Consider the following 23784-nt stretch of genomic DNA (forward strand, 5'->3'; position numbering starts at 1 on the left):
CCTCCTTCCTGGATATCCTTTGTGCCCCCCACTTTGAAAGCCACTGTTATAGGCTCTAATTAGGGCGTCTTTGGTAGAAACGTGGTATTCACGGGCGTCCAGTTGAGACAAAATGCATAGAAGATAGTTCAGGTAGATAGCTCACTAGTGAAGTGCCTGCCTCTCATATCGGGGTCTGCTGGAACGCTGCAAGTTCAAATCGCTGCATGGCCAACTCAGCCTTTCATCCTTCTGAGCTTGATAGTTTTGTTAATTGGGTAATAACAGCTGTTATTACATTGCTTAGAAGGACGAGGAATTTGGCATGAAGTGCTATGTAAAAATATTACATCATTATTAGTAATGACCCTTCTGTGCTTTGTGTGTCGCTGTGACAAAATGACTACTGATCTGCCGGATACAGGGATGAACAGTCCTACTCATCCCGACACTACTATTAAACCAGCAGTGATCATACCCCCTTTGCCTCTTGTGGTAACATGGGCCGAGGGCAGGCTTTACTCTACACAGTGGGTGCGAGCTAGCAAAGAAGCTTCCAAACAGCAATAATACAAAAGTATCAGAATAAAAGAATCCCAACCAAAATTGTATAAAATAGGATATATTATTACAATAAAAATACACACAGCTAATCAAAAACCCAACTTTGTAAGAAAAGGGGGAACTCTGGGTCTGAATACCGGGGTGCACAGACAATATTTTCAGCAGCAAAGTCAACTTCAATGAAGAATGTCTTTGAAAGTAAGGAGTGGGGGTCTTAAATGACACTAGGGCCCTTTAAGGCAGGTCATAGGGACAGAACCACTACAGACTCCTTTTAGACTTGTTCTTAGGGGTGGACAGCATCGAAATAGCCTCCAGGATGCTTTACCACAGGTGGAGACCTCATTGAGATGGGTTGAGTCAGGCTTCACAATGGGTCGAGTCTGGTTTAGATGGTTGAGACAGTTGATTCCACAGTTTCGAGTCAGTGTTGAGATGGGTATAGACAATGGCTTCTAGCAGGATGAGTTGGCATTCAAGACAGGTGAGATGATTGCGTCCAGTATTTCGAGTAGGCATTGAGACGGATTGAAACACGGTTTACAGTAGCTCAAATTGCATAGAGTGACGACGGTAGCTACAGGGGTCCTAGAATGGCTCAACATGACTCTAGCATAGTTGAGTCAGCTCAAAAAGAGATTAAGGTGGGAGACAGGGTACACACCTGTTCCTTTGCATCTTGATTGCTGGGACACCCAGTCCAGGGTATCCAAGGGGAAGGTGCAGCCTGGTTCTGCACTTCTCAGCTAGGAAGTTTGCCAGAGAGTACTTGTAGGAGCTTTCACTTCTGGTGATCAGGTTCCTGAGTACCTTGCAACTTGAAAAGCTATCTCTCAGCTTGGTGCTCAAATCATGTTTGCATTAGGATGTCGGCAAAGCACATTGTTCTTAAACCTACTGTCTGGAATTGAAAGAATCCCCAAGATTTTAAATGTACTCTTTACTCCTTTAATGTGCCTAAACACTCATGGGGTCATTTTGTAGCAAGTGGAGTGTAAAATGAAAGCGTAAAATTGCTTTTACACTTTCATTTCCCGCTCTAGCTCATTTTCCTGCCATCCTGAGGTGTACAAGAGCAGCATTGCATAGATAGCATCTCTGCTTTTCTGTCAGAATCGGACGTTAACAGCCCCTGCGACTCCTCATCTGAGTCCTTAGAGTAATCTTCCTGAGGAGATGTCTTCTGTTTTCTCCTCCTGTCCTTCTTGGTCTCTTCTTGTTCTTCGTCTGTCTTTGAGCCTTTTTTCCCCTTCTTGCGTTCGAAGAGATAAGGACGGTCTCCACTTGAGGCCTGCTTGACTGTGGTTTGACCAGGCAGTCAGGGGACACCAGGGGAGCCAGTCCCTTTCAACAAGGAAAAAGCCCACTGAGGCAGAAAAAACCCTGGTAGGACGTAGGATTGAAGGCTGAACTGAGCCTAGTGTGGAAGAGGCTGATAGATTGGCGGTACTGGAGGCCAAGTCACGAGTCCAAGAAAATGAGTCCAAAAACACAGTCATACTGTGAAACGTTGTGGAGATCTCGGTAGAAACAAGTGGAGTAGTGTGCCAAAGTCCTTGGAGGATAGGGTCTTGAGAAATGTTGGGGAACCAACCTAACAAGGTCTGTACAGACACAGAGAAACTGCGAAGAAAGACATACCCGGCAGGAGACACGCAGAAACAAGAGTAAAGGGAAGAATGAGAGCGGAATGAAGGAGAGAGAAGTAGAGCGAGAGAGAGAGAGCAAGGAGGGAGAGAGAGATCGAGAGGGCAGACCAGCGAGAGTGACTGCGAGAGAGCAGGCGGGTGAGAGAGAGAGAGAGAGAGAGCGAGAAAGAGAGAGAGCGTGCGGACAGGCGAGTGAGGGTAAACAAACGAAGGAAAAAGGAATAGAGTGAAGAGCGAAAGGCCCGCGCAACAAAAGGGCACCGAGAAGAAAGGGAAGCACTCACCAAATCCTGAAAGAAAGGACAGGCACAAGGGAAAATGGAAAAGAATAACGAAACCGGGTCCGTGAAACCGGAAGCAGAGACTGGAAATGAAGATCTCCGAGAGAACAAGAAACAGGGAGGAAAATGCAACTTCGGGCAGAAAAGCGGAGAGAAAAAGGGTAAAAAGACACTAGAGACGGCGGCACTGCTACGCGGTGAAAGCATCAGACTAACAATGTGATTTGCAACGCGAGGCGCTGGGGGCGTGGCCTCCTTAAAAGGAACTGCACACAAAAAGACTAGCGCGGTAAGTGTTCCTACGAGTGACCTACGAGAGCCTCCATCTTTTCCACAGTGTCCAGGGCCGCGGTGTGACATTTTCTTTCGTCCCCTGTCTCTGAAGAGCAGAGCAGTGTGTCAGTCTCCTTTATTTGTGTTTGACCTTTTATAGAACAGAAACCCCACCATTTTGAGGTGTGAGTGATTTTCCCACTCTAAGCAGTCAATGTTATTGATTGGACAATGTTCCCAAATTGACATCACAGTATACATACCCCTCCATAGTCAACAGGCATATTAAAGAAGGAGGCCGTCTGATGGGAGTAACTTCTAAACCCAGTTTCCCTCCCATTTAATACGATGTAATATCAGAGGTTTCTGCTATTGAAATGTATCACATTCTGAAACATTAAACTCCACCTATGTGACCACTTTAATTATTGGCTCACCAGATTCCTCTCTCTGGCACAAATCAATTGTTGCAAGTTTTATCATCATAGCACAAATACTTTCTGAGTTATAGATTTGTCCCTTTAACACATTTTTACATTTATATTCAAATTATTTTTATATCTCAACATAACACGCTCGTCACTGCAAATGCTAATATATATGGGCCATTGGGGTGTGCTGTTTCGGTGCAAGGAAATGTACTGTTAAGGATTTCAATCAGGCAATACAACCGGGTCTCGCCTAGCATGTAAAGCACAGATGAAATACTTATTTATTGTGTCTATAGGTACAATATTCTGAGTGATATACCATTCATATCACACCTGTCTCAAAATACCCCCCCCCACCCCAGCTCACAGTGGACCAGGAATCAGGCTGGATTGTAAAGGTAAATATGTATTTATTTATTTAAAATTCAAATCACACATAAGTATATATATACATTCACTCCAAAACTATTTGGATGTTGGAAGAATTCCACGTGGCCTTAGAATCCTAATCTCACCATCTTTCGACGAACAAGACCCTGAAATGCTAAGGGAGTGGGGAGACTCCACGAATGTGTGTTCAGGACAGTTTTGAATATTCTCATCAAGTGCGCATGAAAAGATAGAGAAAAAACACTAACTAAAATGAAAGAAATCAACGAGCAACTGTCCCAAATACCAGCAAACGAAGAGGGCAATAAATTAAGAACCAACATTGAAGTTGGCCTCAAAACCTATGAGGAAGAAATTAAACAACGAAAACAAAGAAAATGTATTTGTGACAAAGAAGACTACGAGAAGGGGAGAGTCAACATCTTTGCTCGTTGATTCGACCATTTGAGAAAAAACCTGTCCAACAAAATTAGTCAAAGTAATGAGACTACAGCCCCAACATTCAGTGAGGTAGCCACAACATCAGAATCAGAAACATCTACCAGTGAAAATGAAAATGAAAATGTTCCAAAAAAAAAATGTTTTTTAAAGGAAATGAGGATGCTAGGGCTAGATGGTCGCAGCAATCCAAAGAAATTCACAGGCAATGGACGTGGAAAATCACATGGACGAGGAGGAAAAAGAAAACAAGGAGGGGACAAAGGAGCAAGCAGTACCGAGTCAGATGGGAATCCAAGAACGCGCTCTGGCAACAAAACACTGAAGTGAAGAATATCATTAATACTGATAATAGCATCATTAATCTGTCGGACTACACCCTCAATATGGATCAAATTAAAGTCTTGTAGTATGGGTTCAATTTTTGCCCAACTGCCTCATACGACTATGCTGAAACCAGGATTGACTTCTTCAAATATATGCGAAAAATTAGACTGACAAGATTTTTCCATTTTGAATCCACCTAAGGCTAAACCCAAAGAAATTCATCAAGGTAAAACAGCGGCCATTATTGAAGATCTTGACGCACTATTAGACTTGGCTGAATTAGAATCAATGGGAAGTTCCGAGGAAGGTACTCCTGATATCTCCTTAGAAACACTCAACATAGAGACGGACTGACCCATGAAAAGTAGATTGAAAGCCAAATCACGGTTTAATCCGTTGTTTCAGCCTGGTGGCAAAATAGAAGCTTTCCAAGATCTGGTCATTCATGACCTACAGAAGGCAAGATTAAAACTTAGCAAAATGAAACCTAATTTTTCTTTTAAAGAAAGACAAATCTTGAAAGATCTACAAGGAGTCGCTAACATCATAATTAAAGCATTAGACAAGGGTACCATTATTGTCATTCAAAACCGAACAGATTATATCAAGGAAGCACATAGGCAGCTATTGGACACCAGCTGTTATGAAAAACTTGAGAAGAATCCGACAGAGAAAATAAAACAAAAGGTGGAGTGCCTTCTAAAGAAATGGTCCGATTTAGGCCTTCTGGACGAGGATGACTGCAGATTCCTTTTCAACAAGTTTCCCAATATACCTACCATCTACTTTCTCCTTAAAATTCATAAACACCCTACCCATCCCCCTGGGCGCCCTATTGTCACCTTAAATGGAGCCTCTCTAGAAAACATTTTGAAATATGTGGATCAAACTCCCCTACCGCTCGTATTTACCTTACCATCCTATCTGCGAGATACTAAAGATTTCCTCAGTAAGATCGAAGGAATAGTATGGGAAGAAGATTACATGTTTGCCACATTAGATGTTGTCTCACTCTATACTTCCATTCAGCATGAAGATGGCAAGAAAGCCTGCAAATATTTCCTCAACAGTAGATCACTCAACTATCTTTCTCATGGGGAAATGATAATGGAGATGATAGAGATTTGTCTCACTAACAACGTCTTCTTGTTCGATAATGAATTCTACAACCAATTGAGAGGGACTGGCATGGGCACAAGCTTTGCCCCATCCTAAGCCAATTTGACCATGGGGTGGTGGGAAAAGTTCATAGTATGGACAGAACACAATATTCAACATACCAACCAAGTAATCCTATGGTTTAAGGTTTATTGATGATCTTTTTATTCTATGGAAAGGCGAAGAGAATGACTGGCTTGATTTTGTCAAAACATTAAATGTGAACAACTTAAATCTAAAATTCACAGAGACCCATAGTCGGGAACAAATTGTCTTCCTGGATGTATTGGTTAAGACAAACCAAAGCGAGATTGCAAACCTACAAGTTCCAATATGCCACTTTTCACTACTAGCAATCACCCTACGTCGTTAAAATGGAGTATTCCTTATGGCGAATTCATCAGAATACGACGAAATTGCAGCACAATGGAACATTTTGACCAAGAATGCAAATTCACTGCTGCTAATTTTGTCAAACAAAGATACCCCAAAGAAATTTAAATCGAACTACCCTGCTTTTGACTAATAGGACACCAGAGACAGAAAAACAGGATGACGAAATTAGGCTCATTCTTAGGTATGGAACCCATGCCAATGTCATTCGAAAAATACTGCATCGACATTGGCATATTTTGCAATCAGATGAAGTGTTATCAACTGTTCTCAAGGAACGTGTTAACATCACCTTCAGGAAGTCCCCTTTATCAAAGATTCATTGGTTAGCAGTTTTTTTGCCCCCCTATGTAAAATCTCAAACAGTTCTTGGCTTAATACCAACATTAGTGGTTTTTTAAAATGTACTAAATGCAAAGCATGTAAGTTTGCCCTGAATAGAACAAATTATACACATCCTGTTACAGGACAATTGGTTGAACTGTAGAGTCACATTACGGGTAATACAGAGTTTGTGGTCTATGGACTCTTATGTTCCTGTAACCTCTGGTACATCGGAAGTACCATTGGCAAACTAAAACTCAGAATTTTACAGCACATGCGAGCCATAAAAAACTTTGACCCCACATATCCTATGACAGTTCACTTCAAGGATGTACATCAGGACAAATTTAACTGTTTGAGATTCCTAGGTTTACATCACATTACAGATAACCCACAGGGGGGGGGGGCAATAGAGAACTGGATCTGCACCAAAAAGAGACTAAATTTATTTTGGACTCTGAATCCAAAAAACCTAAAGGACACAGTGTTGATGAGGAGTTGTACACGTATCTAGGAACGTAAGCAATGGGATGAATGATTACCTGCTGTTCTCCTCTAGTCTCTGGTCAGCTGCTATTTTGAGCATTGATCTTAATATATTTTGCCATTTTGGTAGAAATCCTCTTATCTTTATGTTTATATAGACAAAGTTCCACATAGCTAGCTGAACAGCTACACATTATCTGCATGAGGACGTGCGATGTCACCATATGTAGTCTTTTTAAATTTTGAATTTGTTATTTGTGTTTACATATTTGCCATATTTTTATTCACTTGGGTGATGATTTATTGGCCAGTCTTAGACTCATGGTTGTCCGCTACAACACATGGCTGCAGAGTTGTTTTGAGATTGAAGTCAGTTCCTTCTTTCTCCCTTTTTTTAGCCAAAATGATAGTGGTAGTTAGTATATGTGAAATATTTTATGTCCCATTTCTTAAGGATGATGTGCAGATATAATAAACCCGGATACAGCCAGCACCATATAAAAAGAAGTAACATTCTAGGACCATGTATATTTTAGATTCGATAATGTATGATGCACTTTAAAGCACTGTGCACTTTAGAGCACTATGCACTTTAACTACTTTGCTTTATATGGCAAAGGTGCACTTTAAAGCAATATGCACTTTAGAGCACTATGCACTTTAACTACTTTGCCTCATATGGTAAAAGGTAGAAACTTGCATCTTATAATATGGCGGATTACACGGCTTTTTGGCTATTGGCCATGTATCATTTAGGTCCGTTCTTTATTTAACTTGTCTAGAATACTCAACAGCATATTTGCTCAGGCTGTTCCAGGTTTTATATTGGCAGTATAAAGCTATACCCTTGCATTCTACATCAAAAGCTTGGATTAATTCATTATGGATTATGCCATCGTCCTTCCAAATAAGTTATTGTATTTTGTAGTCTTACAGAATTTTTCTGGTTTTCACTGAATTTCATAGGTTTTTAGTAGCGCAACTTAACCATAACGTCCCTTTAACAAAGTTTTTTCATTGAATTTCATAGGTTTTTATTAGTGCAACTTAACCATAACGTCCCTGTAACATTTTTTTTTAACTAAATTTTAAAGGTTTTTATTAGTACAACGTGACCATAACATCCTTTTCAATAGATGAAGACCACTAACATCTTATGTCCTCAAAGTGGGAATGCCGGGTGGTAAAAAAAACAAAAAGATTTTCCTTCCTACGCCGGGACGCCTGCGGCGTCTCGGTGTAGGAAGGAAAATCTTTTACCAAGATGGCCACCATGGAAAGGGAAGGCGGGGTGTATTAAGAACACAACGGCGCATGAGCGGGGTTGGGGGGGCACAGGGGAGACACATGGGCATGAGCGGGGGGTGAGAGGGAACAGGGTACAAACGGGGCATGAGCAGGGGGTGGGGGGGAAAAGGAAGGAAACACAGGGCATGAGCGGTGGTGGGGGGAACAGGAGAGAGACACGGGGCATGAGCAGCGGGTGGGGAGGAACATGAGGGAGACACGGGGTATGAGCAGGGGGTGGGGAGGAACACGAGGGAGACACAGGGCATGAGCGGGGGGTACAGGGCACATACGGGAAATGAGCGGGGGTGGGGAGGAAAGGAGAGAGACAAGGGGCATGAGCGGGGGGTGGGGGAACACGAGGGAGACACGGAGCATGAGCGGGGGGCGGGGGGTAACACGAGGGAAAGACGGGGCATGAGCGGGGGGTGGGGGGAACACGAGGGAGACACGGGGCATGAGCGGGGGGTGGGGGGCAACAGGAGACAGACACGGGGCATGAGCAGGGGGTGGGGTCAACAGGAGAGAGACACGGGGCATGAGCGGGGGGTGGGGAGAACAGGAGACAGACACGGGGCATGAGCGGGGGGTGGGGAGAACAGGAGACAGACACGGGGCATGAGCGGGGGATGGGGGGAACAGGAGACAGATACGGGGCATGAGCGGGGGTGGGGAGAACAGGAGACAGACACGGGGCATGAGCGGGGGGTGGGGGTCAACAGGAGACAGACACAGGGCATGAGCGGGGGCGTGGGGGGCAACAGGAGAGAGACACAGGGCATGAGCGTGGAGTGGGGGAATGCAGGAGACAGACACGGGGCATGGGTGGGGGCAACAGGAGACAGACACGGGGCATGAGCGGGGGGTGGGGGAACAGGAGACAGACACGGGGCATGAGCGGGGGGTGGGGGGAACAGAAGACAGACACGGGGCAAGAGCGGGGGAGTAGGGGGCGACAGGAAATAGACACGGGGCATGAGCGTGGGGTGGGGGGGTACAGGAGACAGACACGGGGCATGAGCGAGGGGTGGGGGGCAACAGGAGAGAGACACGGGACATGAGTGGGTGGGGGGAACAGGAGACAGACACGGGGCATGAGTGGGGGGGCAACAGGAGACAGACACGGGGCATGAGCGGGGGGTGGGGGGAACAGAAGACAGACACGGGGCAAGAGCGGGGGAGTAGGGGGCGACAGGAAATAGACACGGGGCATGAGCGTGGGGTGGGGGGGTACAGGAGACAGACACGGGGCATGAGCGGGGGGTGGGGAGAACAGGAGACAGACACGGGGCATGAGCGGGGGGTGGGGGGCAACAGGAGACAGACACAGGTCATGAGCGGGGGTGGGAGGAACAGGAGACAGACACGGGGCATGAGCGGGGGGTGGGGAGAACAGGAGACAGACACGGGGCATGAGCGAGGGGGTGGGGGGCAGCAGGAGACAGACACGGGGCATGAGCGGGAGGTGGGGGGCAACAGGAGACAGAGACAGGGCATGAGCGGGGGTGGGAGGAACAGGAGACAGACACGGGGCATGGGTGGGAGCAAGAGGAGACAAACATGGGGCATGAGCGGTGCTGGGGGGAACAGGAGACAGACACGGGGCATGAGCGGGGGGTGGGGGGTACAGAAGACAGACACGGGGCATGAGCGGGGTAGTGGGGGGCAACAGGAGAGAGACATGGGGCATGAGCGGGGGGTGGGGGGGTACAGGAGACAGACACGGGGCATGAGCAGGGGGTGGGGGGGCAACAGGAGAGAGACACAGGGCATGAGCAGGGGGGTGGGGGGGTACAGGAGACAGACACGGGGCATGAGCGGGGGGTGGGGGGCAACAGGAGAGAGACACGGGACATGAGCGGGTGGGGGGAACAGGAGACAGACATGGGGCATGAGCAGGGGCGGCAGCAGGAGACAGACATGGGGCATGAGCGGAGGGGTGGGGGGGTACAGGAGACAGACACGAGCATGAGCGGGGGGTGGGGGGTACAGGAGACAGACACGGGGCATGAGCAGGGGGTGGGGGGCAACAGGAGAGAGACACGGGGCATGAGCAGGGGTGGGGGAACAGGAGACAGACACAGGGCATGAGCGGGGGCTGGGGGGAACAAAAGAGACAGACACAGGGCAGGAGCGGGGGGTGGGGGGCAACAGGAGACAGACACGGGGCATGAGCGGGGGGTGAGGGCAACAGGAGACAGACACGGGGCATGAGCAGAGGGTGGGGGGGAACAGGAGACAGACAGGGAGCATGAGCGGGGGGTGGGGAGAACAGGAGACAGACACGGGGCATGAGCGGGGGGGCAACAGGAGACAGACACGGGGCATGAGCGGGGGGTGTGGGGGGCAACAGGAGAGAGACACAGGGCATGAGCGTGGAGTGGGGGAATGCAGGAGACAGACACGGGGCATGGGTGGGGGCAACAGGAGACAGACACGGGGCATGAGCGGGGGGTGGGGGAACAGGAGACAGACACGGGGCATGAGCGGGGGTGGGGGGAACAGAAGACAGACACGGGGCAAGAGCGGGGGAGTCGGGGGCAACAGGAAAGAGACACGGGGCATGAGCGTGGGGTGGGGGGTACAGGAGACAGACACGGGGCATGAGCAGGGGGTGGGGGGCAACAGGAGAGAGACACGGGACATGAGTGGGCGGGGGGAACAGGAGACAGACACGGGGCATGAGTGGGGGGGCAACAGGAGACAGACACGGGACATGAGCGGGGGTGGGGGGTACAGGAGACAGACACGGGGCATGAGCGGGGGTGGGGGAACAACAGAGACAGACACGGGGCATGAGCAGGGGGTGGGGGGCAACAGGAGACAGACACAGGGCATGAGCGGGGGGTGGGGGGCAACAGGAGACAGACACGGGGCATGAGCTGGGGGTGGGGGGCAACAACAGGAGACAGACACGGGGCATGAGCGGGGGGTGGGGGGCAACAGGAGACAGACACGGGGCATGAGCGGGGGGTGGGGGGGAACAGGAGACAGACACGGAGCATGAGCGGGGGGTGGGGAGAACAGGAGACAGACACAGGGCATGAGCGGGGGGTGGGGGCAACAGGAGACAGACACAGGGCATGAGCGGGGGTGGGAGGAACAGGAGACAGACACGGGGCATGAGCGGGGGGTGGGGAGAACAGGAGACAGACACGGGGAATGAGCGAGGGGGTGGGGGGCAACAGGAGACAGACACGGGGCATGAGCGGGGGGTGGGGGGCAACAGGAGACAGACAACGGGCATGAGCGGGGGTGGGAGGAACAGGAGACAGACACGGGGCATGGGTGGGAGCAAGAGGAGACAGACATGGGGCATGAGCGGGGGGTGGGGGGAACAGGAGACAGACACGGGGCATGAGCGATGAGCGGGGATGGGGGGTACAGAAGACAGACACGGGGCATGAGCGGGGTAGTGGGGGGCAACAGGAAAGAGACATGGGGCATGAGCAGGGGGTGGGGGGGTACAGGAGACAGACACGGGGCATGAGCAGGGGTTGGGGGGCAACAGGAGAGAGACACAGGGCATGAGCGGGGGGGTGGGGGGTACTGGAGACAGACACGGGGCATGAGCGGGAGGTGGGGGGGCAACAGGAGAGAGACACGGGACATGAGCGGGTGGGGGGAACAGGAGACAGACATGGGGCATGAGCAGGGGGGGCAGCAGGAGACAGACATGGGGCATGAGCGGGGGGGTGGGGGGGTACAGGAGACAGACACGAGCATGAGCGGGGGTGGGGGGTACAGGAGACAGACACGGGGCATGAGCAGGGGGTGGGGGGCAACAGGAGAGAGACACAGAGTATGAGCGGGGGGCGGGGGGAACAGGAGACAGACACAGGGCATGAGCGGGGGCTGGGGGGAACAAAAGAGACAGACACGGGGCATGAGCGGGGGGTGGGGGGCAACAGGAGAGAGACACAGGGCAGGAGAGGGGGGTGGGGGGCAACAGGAGACAGACACGGGGCATGAGCGGGGGTGAGGGCAACAGGAGACAGACACGGGGCAGAAGCAGGGGGTGGGGGGGAACAGGAGACAGACACGGAGCATGAGCAGGGGGTGGGGAGAACAGGAGACAGACACGGGGCATGAGAGGGGTGTGGGGGGCAACAGGAGACAGACACGGGGCATGAGCGGGGGTGGGGGCAACAGGAGAGAGACGGGACATGAGCGGGTGGGGGGAACCGGAGACAGACACGGGGCATGAGCGGGGGGGCAACAGGATACAGACACGGGGCATGAGCGGGCGGTGGGGGGTACAGGAGACAGACATGGGGCATGAGCGGGGGGTGGGGGGCAACGTGAGAGAGACACGGGGCATGAGCGGGGGGTGGGGTGAATAGGAGACAGACACGGGGCATGAGCGGGGGGTGGGGGGAACAACAGAGACAGACACGGGGCATGAACGGGGGGTGGAGGGCAACAGGAGACAGACATGGGGCATGAGCGGGGGGTGGGGGGCAACAGGAGTCAGACACGGGGCATGAGCGGGGGGTGAGGGGCAACAGGAGACAGACACGGGGCATGAGCAGGGGGTGGGGGGCAACAGGAGACAGACACGGGGCATGAGCTGGGGGTGGGGGGGCAACAGGAGAGACACGGGGCATGAGCAGGGGTGGGGGGCAACAGGAGTGACACGGGACATGAGCGGGGGTGGGGGGAACAGGAGACAGACACGGGGCCTCAACGAGGGGTGGGGGGAACAGGAGACAGACACGGGGCATGAGCGGGGTGTGGGGGGAACAACAGACACAGGCATGAGCGGGGGGTGTGGAGAACAGACACGGGGCATGAGCGGGGCGGTGGGGGGCAACGGGAGACAGACACGGGGCATGAGCGGGTGGGGGGAACAGGAGACAGACACGGGGCATGAGCGGGAGGGGTGGGGGCAACAGGAGATAGACACGGGGCATGAGCGGGGGGTGGGGGGAACAGGACACAGACATGGGGCATGAGCGGGGTGAGGAGAGAACAGGAGACAGACACGGGGCATGCACGGGGGGAACAGAAGACAGACATGGGGCATGAGCGGGGGGTGGGGGAAGGGGAGAGAGACACACGGGGCATGAGTGGGGGTGGGGGGAGGGAGAGAGATACACGGGGCATGAGCAGGGGGTGGGGGGAGGGAGAGAGACACACGGGGCATGAGAGCGGGGGTGGGTGGGAGGGAGAGAGACACACGGGGCATGAGTGGGGGGTGGGCGGGAGGGAGAGAGACACACGGGGCATGTGCGGGGGTGGGCGGGAGGGAGAGAGACACACGGGGCATGAGCGGAGGGTGGGCGGTAGGGAGAGAGACACATAGGGCATGAGCGGGGGTGGGGGGAGGGAGAGAGCCGCACGCGGCATGAGCGGGGGGTGAGGTGTGGGAGAGAGACACACGGGGCATGATCGGGGATGGGCGGGAGGGGGAGAGACACAAGGGGCATGAGCGGGGGTGGGCGGGAGGGTGATAGACACGGGGCAAGAGCGGGGGTGGGCGGGAGGGTGAAAGACACGGGGCAAGAGCGGGGGAGTCGGGGGCAACAGGAAAGAGACACGGGGCATGAGCGTGGGGTGGGGGGGCAACAGGAGACAGACACGGGGCATGAGCAGGGGGTGGGAGCAACAGGAGAGAGACACGGGACATGAGTGGGTGGGGGGAACAGGAGATAGACACGGGGCATGAGTGGGGGGGGCAACAGGAGACAGACACGGGGCATGAGCGGGGGGTGGGAGGGTACAGGAGACAGACACGGGGCATGAGCGGGGGTGGGTGGGTACAGGAGACAGACACAGGGCATGAGCGGAGGTTGGGGGGCAACAGGAGAGAGACACGGGGCATGAGCAGGGGGTGGGGGAACAGGAGACAGACACGGGGCATGAGCGGGAGTGGGGGAACAACAGAGACAGACACGGGGCATGAGCAGGGGGTGGGGGCAACAGGAGACAGACACAGGGCATGAGCAGGGGGTGGGGGGCAACAGGAGACAGACACGGGGCATGAGCGGGGGTGGGGGGCAACAGGAGACAGACACGGGGCATGAGCGTGGGGTGGGGGGCAACAGGAGACAGACACAGGGCATGAGCGGGGGGTGGGGAGAACAGGAGACAGACACGGGGCATGAGCGGGGGGTGGGGGGCAACAGGAGACAGACACAGGGCATGAGCGGGGGTGGGAGGAACAGGAGACAGACACGGGGCATGAGCGGGGGGGTGGGGGGCAGCAGGAGAGAGACACGGGACATGAGCGGGTGGGGGGAACAGGAGGCAGACACGGGGCATGAGCAGGGGGGCAACAGGAGACAGACATGGGGCATGAGCAGGGGGGTGGGGGGTACAGGAGACAGACACGAGCATGAGCGGGGGGTGGGGGGGTACAGGAGACAGACACAGGGCATGAGCAGGGGGTGGGGGCAACAGGAGAGAGACACGGGGCATGAGCGGGGGGTGGGGGGAACAGGAGACAGACACACGGAGCATGAGCGGGGGGTGGGGAGAACAGGAGACAGACACGGGGCATGAGCGGGGGGTGGGTGGCAACAGGAGACAGACACAGGGCATGAGCGAGGGTGGGAGGAACAGGAGACAGACACGGGGCATGAGTGGGGGGGTGGGGGGCAACAGGAGAGAGACACGGGACATGAGCGGGTGGGGGGAACAGGAGGCAGACACGGGGCATGAGCAGGGGGGCAACAGGAGACAGACATGGGGCATGAGCGGGGGGGTGGGGGGGTACAGGAGACAGACACGAGCATGAGCGGGGGGTGGGGGGGTACAGGAGACAGACACAGGGCATGAGCAGGGGGTGGGGGCAACAGGAGAGAGACACGGGGCATGAGCGGGGGGTGGAGGGAACAGGAGACAGACACAGGGCATGAGCGGGGGGTGGGGGGCAACAGGAGACAGACACGGGGCATGAGCGGGGGGTGAGGGCAACAGGAGACAGACACGGGGCATGAGCAGGGGGTGGGGGGAACAGGAGACAGACACGGAGCATGAGCGGAGGGTGGGGAGAACAGGAGACAGACACGGGGCATGAGAGGGGGGTGGGGGCAACAGGAGACAGACACGGGGCATGAGCAGGCGGTGGGGGGCAACAGGAGAGAGACACGGGACATGAGCGGGTGGGGGGTACAGGAGACAGACACGGGGCATGGGCGGGGGGGCAACAGGAGACAGACACGGGGCATGAGCGGGAGGTGGGGGTACAGGAGACAGACACGGGGCATGAGCGGGGGGTGGGGGGCAACAGGAGAGAGACACGGGGCATGAGCGGGGGTGGGGGGAACAGGAGACAGACACGGGGCATGAGCGGGGGGTGGGGGGAACAACAGAGACAGACACGGGGCATGAGCGGGGGGTGGAGGGCAACAGGAGACAGACACGGGGCATGAGGGCATGAGCGGGGGCTGGGGGGCAACAGGAGACAGACACGGGGCATGAGCGGGGGGTGAGGGGCAACAGGAGACAGACACGGGGCATGAGCGGGGGTGGGGGGCAACAGGAGACAGACACGGGGCATGAGCAGGGGGTGGGGGGCAACAGGAGAGACACGGGACATGAGCGGGGGAGGGGGTCAACAGGAGAGACACGGGACATGAGCGGGGGTGGGGGGAACAGGAGACAGACACGGGGCATGAGCGAGGGGTGGGGCGAACAGGAGACAGACACGGGGCATGAGCGGGGGGTGGGGGAACAACAGACACGGGCATGAGCGGGGGGTGGGGAGAACAGACACGGGCATGAGCGGGGCGGTGGGGAGCAACAGGAGACAGACACGGGGCATGAGCGGGGGGTGGGAGGAACAGGAAAAAGACATGGGGCATGAGCAGGGGGTGGGGAGAACAGGAGACAAACACGGGGCATGAACGGGGGGGTGGGGGTCAACAAGAGAGAGACACAGGGCATGAGCGTGTGGGGGGAACAGGAGACAGACACGGGGCATGAGCGGGTGGGGGGAAGAGGAGACAGACACGGGGCATGAGCGGGAGGGGTGGGGGGCAACAGGAGATAGACACGGGGCATGAGCGGGGGTGGGAGGAACAGGACACAGACATGGGGCATGAGCCGGGTGTGGAGAGAACAGGAGACAGACACAGGGCATGAGCGGGGGGAACAGAAGACAGACATGGGGCATGAGCGGGGGGTGGGGGAAGGCGGGAGGGTGATAGACACGGGGCAAGAGCGGGGGTGGGCGGGAGTGTGAAAGACACAGGGCAAGAGCGGGGGTGGGCGGGAGGGTGAAAGACACGGGGCAAGAGCGGGGGTGGGCGGGAGGGAGAAAGACACGGGGCAAGAGCTTGGGTGGGCGGGAGGGAGAAAGACACAGGACAAGAGCGGGGGTGGGCGGGAGGGGGAAAGAGACACGGGGCAAGAGCGGGGGTGGGCGGGAGGGGGAAAGAGACACGGGGCAAGAGCGGGGGTGGGCGGGAGGGGGAAAGAGACACGGGGCAAGAGCGGGGTGGGCGGGAGGGGGAAAGAGACACGGGGCAAGAGCAGGGGTGGGCGGGAGGGGGAAAGAGACACGGGGCAAGAGCGGAGGTGGCCGGGAGGGGGAAAGAGACACGGGGCAAGAGTGGGGGTGGCCGGGAGGGTGAAAGAGACACGGGGCAAGAGCGGGGGTGGGCGGGAGGGGGAAAGAGACACGGGGCAAGAGCGGGGGTGGGTGGGAGGGGGAAAGAGACACGGGGCAAGAGCGGGGGTGGGCGGGAGGGGGAAAGAGACACGGGGCAAGAGCGGGGGTGGGCGGGAGGGGGAAAGAGACACGGGGCAAGAGCGGGGGTGGGCGGGAGGGGGAAGAGACACGGGGCAAGAGCGGGGTTGGGCGGGAGGGGGAAAGAGACACGGGGCAAGAGCGGGGGTGGGCGGGAGGGGGAAAGAGACACGGGGCAAGAGCGGGGGTGGGCGGGAGGGGGAAAGAGACACGGGCCAAGATCGGGGGTGGGCGGGAGGGGGAAAGAGACATGGGGCAAGATCGGGGGTGGGGGGGAGGGAGACAGACACACGGGGCAAGAGCGGGGGCGGGGGGAGGGAGACAGACACACGGGGCAAGAGCAGGGGTAGGGAGTAGGGAGACATACACACGAGGCATGAGCGGGGGGTGGGCGGGAGGGGGAGAGACACACGGGGCATGAGCGGGGGGCGGGGGGGAGGGGGAGAGACACACGGGGCATGAGCGGGGTGGGCGTGAGGGGGAGAGACACACGGGGCATGGGTGGGGGGAGGGAGAGAGACACACGGGGCATGAGTGGGGAGTGGGGGGAAGGAGAGAGAGACACATGGGGCATGAGCAGGGGGTGGGCGGGAGGGGTAGAGACACACGGGGCATGAGCGGGGGTGGGGGGGAGGGAGAGAGACACACGGGACATGAGTGGGGGTGGGCGGCGGGTGGGGAGAGACACACGGACATGAGCGGGGGTGGGCGGGAGTGGGAGAGACACACGGGGCATCAGCGGGGGGTGGGCGGCGGGTGGGGAGAGACACACGGACATGAGCGGGGGTAGGGAGAGACACACGGACATGAGCGGTGGGTGGGCAGCAGGTGGTGAGAGACATACGGACATGAGCGGGGGGTGGGCGGCGGGTGGGGAGAGACACACGGACATGAGCGGGCGGCGGGTGGGGAGAAACACACAGACATGAGCAGCGGGTGGTAGAGACACACGGGGGTGGGAGAGACACACTGGGCAAGAGCGGGGGGTGGGCGGTTGGGAGAGACGAGCGGGGCACGAGCGGTGCATGAGCGGGGGGTGGGCGGGAGGGAGAAAGACACACGGACATGAGCGGGGGGTGGGCGGGAGGGAGAAAGACACATGGACATGAGCCGGCGGTGGGCGGGAGGGAGAAAGACACACGGACATGAGCGGGGGGTGGGAGGAACAGGAGACAGACACGGGCATGAGCGGGGGTGGGGGACTTACTGTGCAGGCGGGATACAAAGCCTCTCATGCGAGGAACAAAGATGGCGGGCGTCTCTGAAGCCAGACGCACTGCACGCTTTCACGCATCCAATGAGAGAGCACGTCAGATGTCTGCGGACATCACGCAAGCTGCTTGCCCAATCACCGTCCTGTCCGCGGAGCGAACAGGGAAGTGTGTCCGCGAAGCGAACACAGATATCACTAATTTTTTTCACTTACATTTTTGTCATTTTTTTAAAAACTACTGGACGGATTTACACCGCTTTCGGGACCAAGCCGCCGCTCCTGCCGCTGATTTGATGTAAATCCGTCCAGCGGTTTGGGCTGTAGGCGTGAGCAAAGTTTTTTCCCATTATGTCTATGGGAAAAAAAAAGTTTTGGGACCCCCCCTATAACTTTGCCCCCCCTGGACGAATCCTCACCAAACTTTGCAAAAAAATTCAGAGTGACCCAAATACTTTTTTTGCAAAGGTTGGTGAGGATCCGTCCAGGGAGAGCGAAGTTATAAGCCACCCAAAAAGTGCTCTTCCTATGGAAACAGCAACTTAACCATAACTACATGGCCACTACCGTTACTATCAGAAAACAGGTAAGGCAATTGAATTCACTTTTGAGCAGCACAGAAGATAAAACACAGGGAAATGTCACGACCCTCGCCCAAAACCCCCTCTGGCAAACCCATTGGCCAAGTGGAGTCAGGACTCGGGCCTCTAGAGCCTGGCATCCTCTTCAAAAGCCCACATGGGGCCAGTCAGGGCACCTATGGCGCCAGGCTCATACACCATGAAAAACAATGTGCTTGGGAACTACTTTATTGTATTGTCAGCCAACATGGAGGCATCAACATAGCTGTCATGATCTCTGCTTCCAAAAGGTCAGGGTTTTCCCAACTCCCTTGGAAGCAGATCCATAATCCAGGTTCCGAGTGCCAACCAGTCCCAATTGGGACCTTTTGGACCCAGTCCTGGCGCCAGTGGCACCAGGCTCATAAATATGCCCAGTCGCAGCGCTGGAAGCGCCGGGCTCATAATGCTTGGGTGGACTTACCTGCAGCAGACCATGCTGCTTACTTGCCTGCCAGTTGAGCCTCTGATCCTCTTCTGTTTGGAACTACTTTTCCTGTTGGGTGGGGCAGGAGCCACTCCCTAGATTCAGAACACTGGAACTCTTCTGGAAAGCAGGAACTCTTTTCTTACCTAGGCGTGGCTGTGGAAGGAGACACCTAAGCACTACAGGAGGCTATTTAAACCACACCCAATGGATGAATCTTGCTTTGCGTTATTCTGCATCCTCTGCAGCAGAACGCTCATCGTGTCTTCTGCATCTGATCCTGGGCCTAAGGAAAAAGGCTTACCATCCTGAATCCAGTCTTCAGCAACACCTATAAAGACAAGAAAGAACAGGTTAGCATTACGGTCTTCAGTGACAGCTCTTCACTTACCTGGTCCATCGGCTGTCACCAACGCCTCGCGCTGCATTCCGGCATCTGAAAGACAAAGGCTTACCTACTCTTCGTGCGCTCCGGAGGTCTTCACACTGCATTCCGGCATCTGAAAGACAAAAGCTTACCAACTCTTCGCACGCTCCGGAGGCCTTCGGCGCTGCATCCCGCATCTGAAAGACAAAACAAGGTGCGTTTAAAGACATTGGGGAACTTTAATACTCACGTGCCATTACTCCTTTCCACATCTAACCCAGTGGGTATTCCGGCACCCTGCAGCCGCTCCGAACTTGTACCTGCAAAATAAAAAGACAGTTAGAGCGCATCGTGAAGCAGGCAACAAGCGCTTACTTACGTGCTTCCAGGCGCTTCTATTCATCACACGGGCTCCATCTTCAACTCACTTCAGCCCATCATCTGCCATCGCCGGAACCCTGCAAAACAAGAAACATCATTACTAAAGACTTTAAAGACATTAGAATTACTCGAAACTTACCGTTCGTGCAGTAAACGACGGACAGCAGTCCACTGAAGTCAAGAGGCCTGCTCCCCTTATCCAGTGAAGAAACTGGTTACAGCACCCTGCCCCGAGGCAGATGGAGAGCACGGCGTTCACTTACCTAAGACATCTTACCCTTCAAGTCAGACATACAGTGCACAGAGGTCCAGCCCAAAGAGCCAGCCGTGTGTTACACATCACCTTTGAAGATACGGTATACGCCCAGTCAAGACCGGCGCCTCTACGGGAATCAGGTGAGCGTTACAGAACGCAAAGCCTACCACAAAACTCCCGTCCAGGCGCTATGGAAACCTCGGATACCGACCAGCTAGCCTAGTTACTTGGGGAACTAAGGGCAGAAGTGCATGCAGCCCGTCAGGAAACGAACGCTCTAAGAAGGGAACTGATTATTTCCAAGGAGCGAACAGATGATCTCGCTAGACAATTGCTACAGTCACAAGCCGGACAGACCCCGTTACCCGCATCTGGGGGAAATCTTCCTTCTACATCCTCTTTGAATCCAGTGCAGATCAACCTACCTGGGAATGTACCTCTGGCTCCGCCCGAACGATTTTCTGGTGACCCAAAGAGGTTTGCAGTATTTATCAATCAGTGCCGGTTGCATTTCTTATGCCGGCCAGCAGCCTTTCCAACTGATCAAGCTAAAGTAGCTTTCGTGCTTTCGTACCTCAGTGGCAATGCGGCAGACTGGTCGATCCCTCTAGTAAATCAAGATGATCCGGTCCTCCATGATTTTCAAGCTTTTCAGCTCAGTATGGAAAAACTGTTCGCAAGACATTCACAGGGGCAGGCCTTGGACAATGAGCTTCTTTCGTTGCGACAAGGTAATCAAGACCTTTTGGCTTATATTGCGTCTTTCAACAGACTGATAGTGGAAACTCAATGGCCTGAGGACAAAAGGATTACGCAGTTTTATAGAGGTCTACGTGGAGAGCTCAAAGATGTGTTAGCCCAAGTAGTGAATCCCCCACAAGATTGTTCGGACTATATAGACTTAGTCGTTCAAATAGATCACAGACTGCAGAACAGGAAGGCCGATCTTTCCAAGTTTGATGCTCGAGTATTTTCCAAACCACCAACTCCTTCCAAAGGAGTAGACTCTGGGGAACCCATGCAAATAGGGGGTCTGAAAGGTCCTCTAACACAAAAGGAGCGGGAAAGGAGAAAACAGTTGCAATTATGCCTCTATTGCGGAAACTCAGGGCACTTTCTTCGAGACTGTCCGGTGAAACCTGCCAAGAAGGCAGTAGGAGCTGCAGTTACCAAAGTTACAAACTCTGAGCAGGGAAACGACCTCGCCCGACAAGAATAGAGGTCCTCTTGCCGAGCGTGAAAACCAGTTCCGTGACCTCGCATTTCGTGATACCTATGGTCCTCATTAGCCCTGATAATCCGGATCGATTACATGCAATTGAAGCTTACGTCGACAGCGGTGCCATCGGCAATTATGTGGATCATGAAATGGTTTTGAGGATGAATCTAACTCTTTGTCCCAAGGCTGTAAAGGACGTCATTACTACGGTGGATGGTACGGAGATAGCCTCCGGGCCAGTAACGCATACCACTCAAGAGGTGACACTAGTAAGTCAAGATGGACACCATGAGAAGATCGTGTTCGATGTGATCAAGGCCCCTCAGTTTCAGATTATTCTAGGAATACCTTGGTTAGAGAAACACAATCCTCTGATCGATTGGCGAGCAAGAACGGTCCAGTTTCCAGAATGTGTCTCTACTTGTCACCCTCCACCTGGTGTTGCACTGGCAGCAATTTCTTCAGAGACTCCCCAGTTACCTCCCGAATACCTAGAATACCAAGATGTTTTCCGGAAGGATCAGGCTAACTCTCTACCTCCTCATAGGTCTTATGACTGCCAGATAGACCTGATACCTGGATCTACTCCTCCTTGTAGTAGAATTTATGCCCTCACCGAGCCTGAGAACCTTCACCTTCGACAATACCTGGATCAATACCTGGCAAATGGGTTTATTCGTCCTTCCAAGTCCCCTGCTTCTTCAGCTTTGTTCTTCGTTCCAAAAAAGGAAGGAGACCTTAGAACTTGTATAGATTATCGCTCCCTGAACCAGATCACCGTTAAGAATAGATATCCGTTACCTTTGATCCCTGAACTCCTGGACCAAGTCAGAAAAGCATGCATATATACAAAGCTGGATCTTAGAGGAGCTTACCACTTGGTACGAGTAAAAGAGGGCGATGAATGGAAGACGGCCTTCCGCACCAAGTATGGGCTATTTGAATATCAGGTCATGCCCTTCGGACTTTGCAATGCCCCGGCCGCCTTTCAATATTTTATGAACGATGTCCTCAGAGAGCTCATAGATGTGTGTGTTGTTGTTTACATTGACGACATCCTCGTTTATTCTTCATCGGAATCTGAACATCGGAAACACGTGAAAATGGTCCTCGAAAGATTGCGTCAACACAAACTTTTCGCTAAGTTGGAAAAATGTGTTTTCAACGTGACTGAAGTTGAATTCTTGGGATTCATATTATCACCTGGCGGAGTGCGTATGGATTCAAAGAAGGTCGATGCAGTTCTCAAATGGCCATCACCATCCTCTGTAAAAGGTGTGCAAAGCATGTTAGGCTTCGCTAACTTTTACCGCAGGTTTATCCCCGAATTCTCTCGAATAGTCCAGCCCATCACTGCCTTGTTAAAGAAAAACAAACGTTTTGAATGGTCTACTGAGGCGGAACAAGCTTTCCAGGATTTGAAGACTAAATTTATCTCTGCACCAATCTTAAAACACCCTCGCCCCGAACTCCCCTACATCGTGGAAACTGATGCTTCAAGCCTTTCCATGGGGGCAGTTCTATCACAAAAGGACCCGGTAACCAATCAGTTGCATCCCGTGGCATTTTGGTCCCGCAAATTCTCGCCTCCTGAAATCAATTACACGATTACTGACAAGGAACTTCTGGCTATCAAGTCTGCCTTTAAGGCTTGGCGGCATTATCTGCTGGGGGCCCGACACACCGTTACTGTGATTACGGATCACCGAAACCTGCAATATTTGAAAACCGCAAAAGCCCAATCCTCTAGACAACTCCGTTGGGCATTATTCTTTGCCGAGTTTGACTTCATAATTACCTATCGACCTGGTACAAAGAACGGTAAAGCTGATGCCCTTTCTCGGATGGGAGTGGAAGAACACTTGATCAACCCTAAACCTGTACCAATCATTCCCGAACAAAGAATTCTGGGTGTAATCGCCACAGAATCCATAGAGGAAGTTAAGGATAAAGCCAGGCAACTTGTAACTCCAGCAGACATACAGAATTGGCATCTGCAGGGAAAGGACTTTGCAGTAAAGGACAACTTATTGTATTTCCAAGAACGATTATACCTACCCAGCACAGATTTACAGAAAAAAGTAATCTCTTGTTATCACGATTCTTTAATGGAAGGACATCCCGGTATGGCCAAGACCTCAGAAAAGATCAAGCGCTACTTCTGGTGGCCGTCTTGGAAAAAAGATATCAGAGACTTTATAATGTCCTGTGGAGTATGTGCCCAAAACAAGAGTCAAAAGGAAAGACCAGCAGGCCTCTTACGCCCTATTGACATCCCACCTCGCCCTTGGCATACGCTTTCTATGGACTTCATCACCGATCTACCTCCATGCTCCGGATACAATACGATTCTAGTAATCGTGGACTTATTCTCCAAGATGGCGCATTTCATTCCGCTCAAAGGCTTGCCAACAGCAGCAACTCTGGCCCGAGAATTTCTCGAAAACATCGTCCGACTGCACGGTTTTCCTTCGGTTCTAATTTCCGATCGAGGTAGTCAATTTATTTCTCATTTTTGGCGATGTTGCTGTCGGTCGGCTCAAATTGATGTGAGACTATCGACCAGTCACCACCCTCAGACCGACGGACAAACCGAGAGGACCAATCGAACTCTGGAACAGTATTTACG

This window comes from Ambystoma mexicanum, chromosome 3p (assembly GCF_040938575.1).
Source record: "Ambystoma mexicanum isolate Mex_15411 chromosome 3p, UKY_AmexF1_1, whole genome shotgun sequence".
Classification (NCBI taxonomy): domain Eukaryota; kingdom Metazoa; phylum Chordata; class Amphibia; order Caudata; family Ambystomatidae; genus Ambystoma; species Ambystoma mexicanum.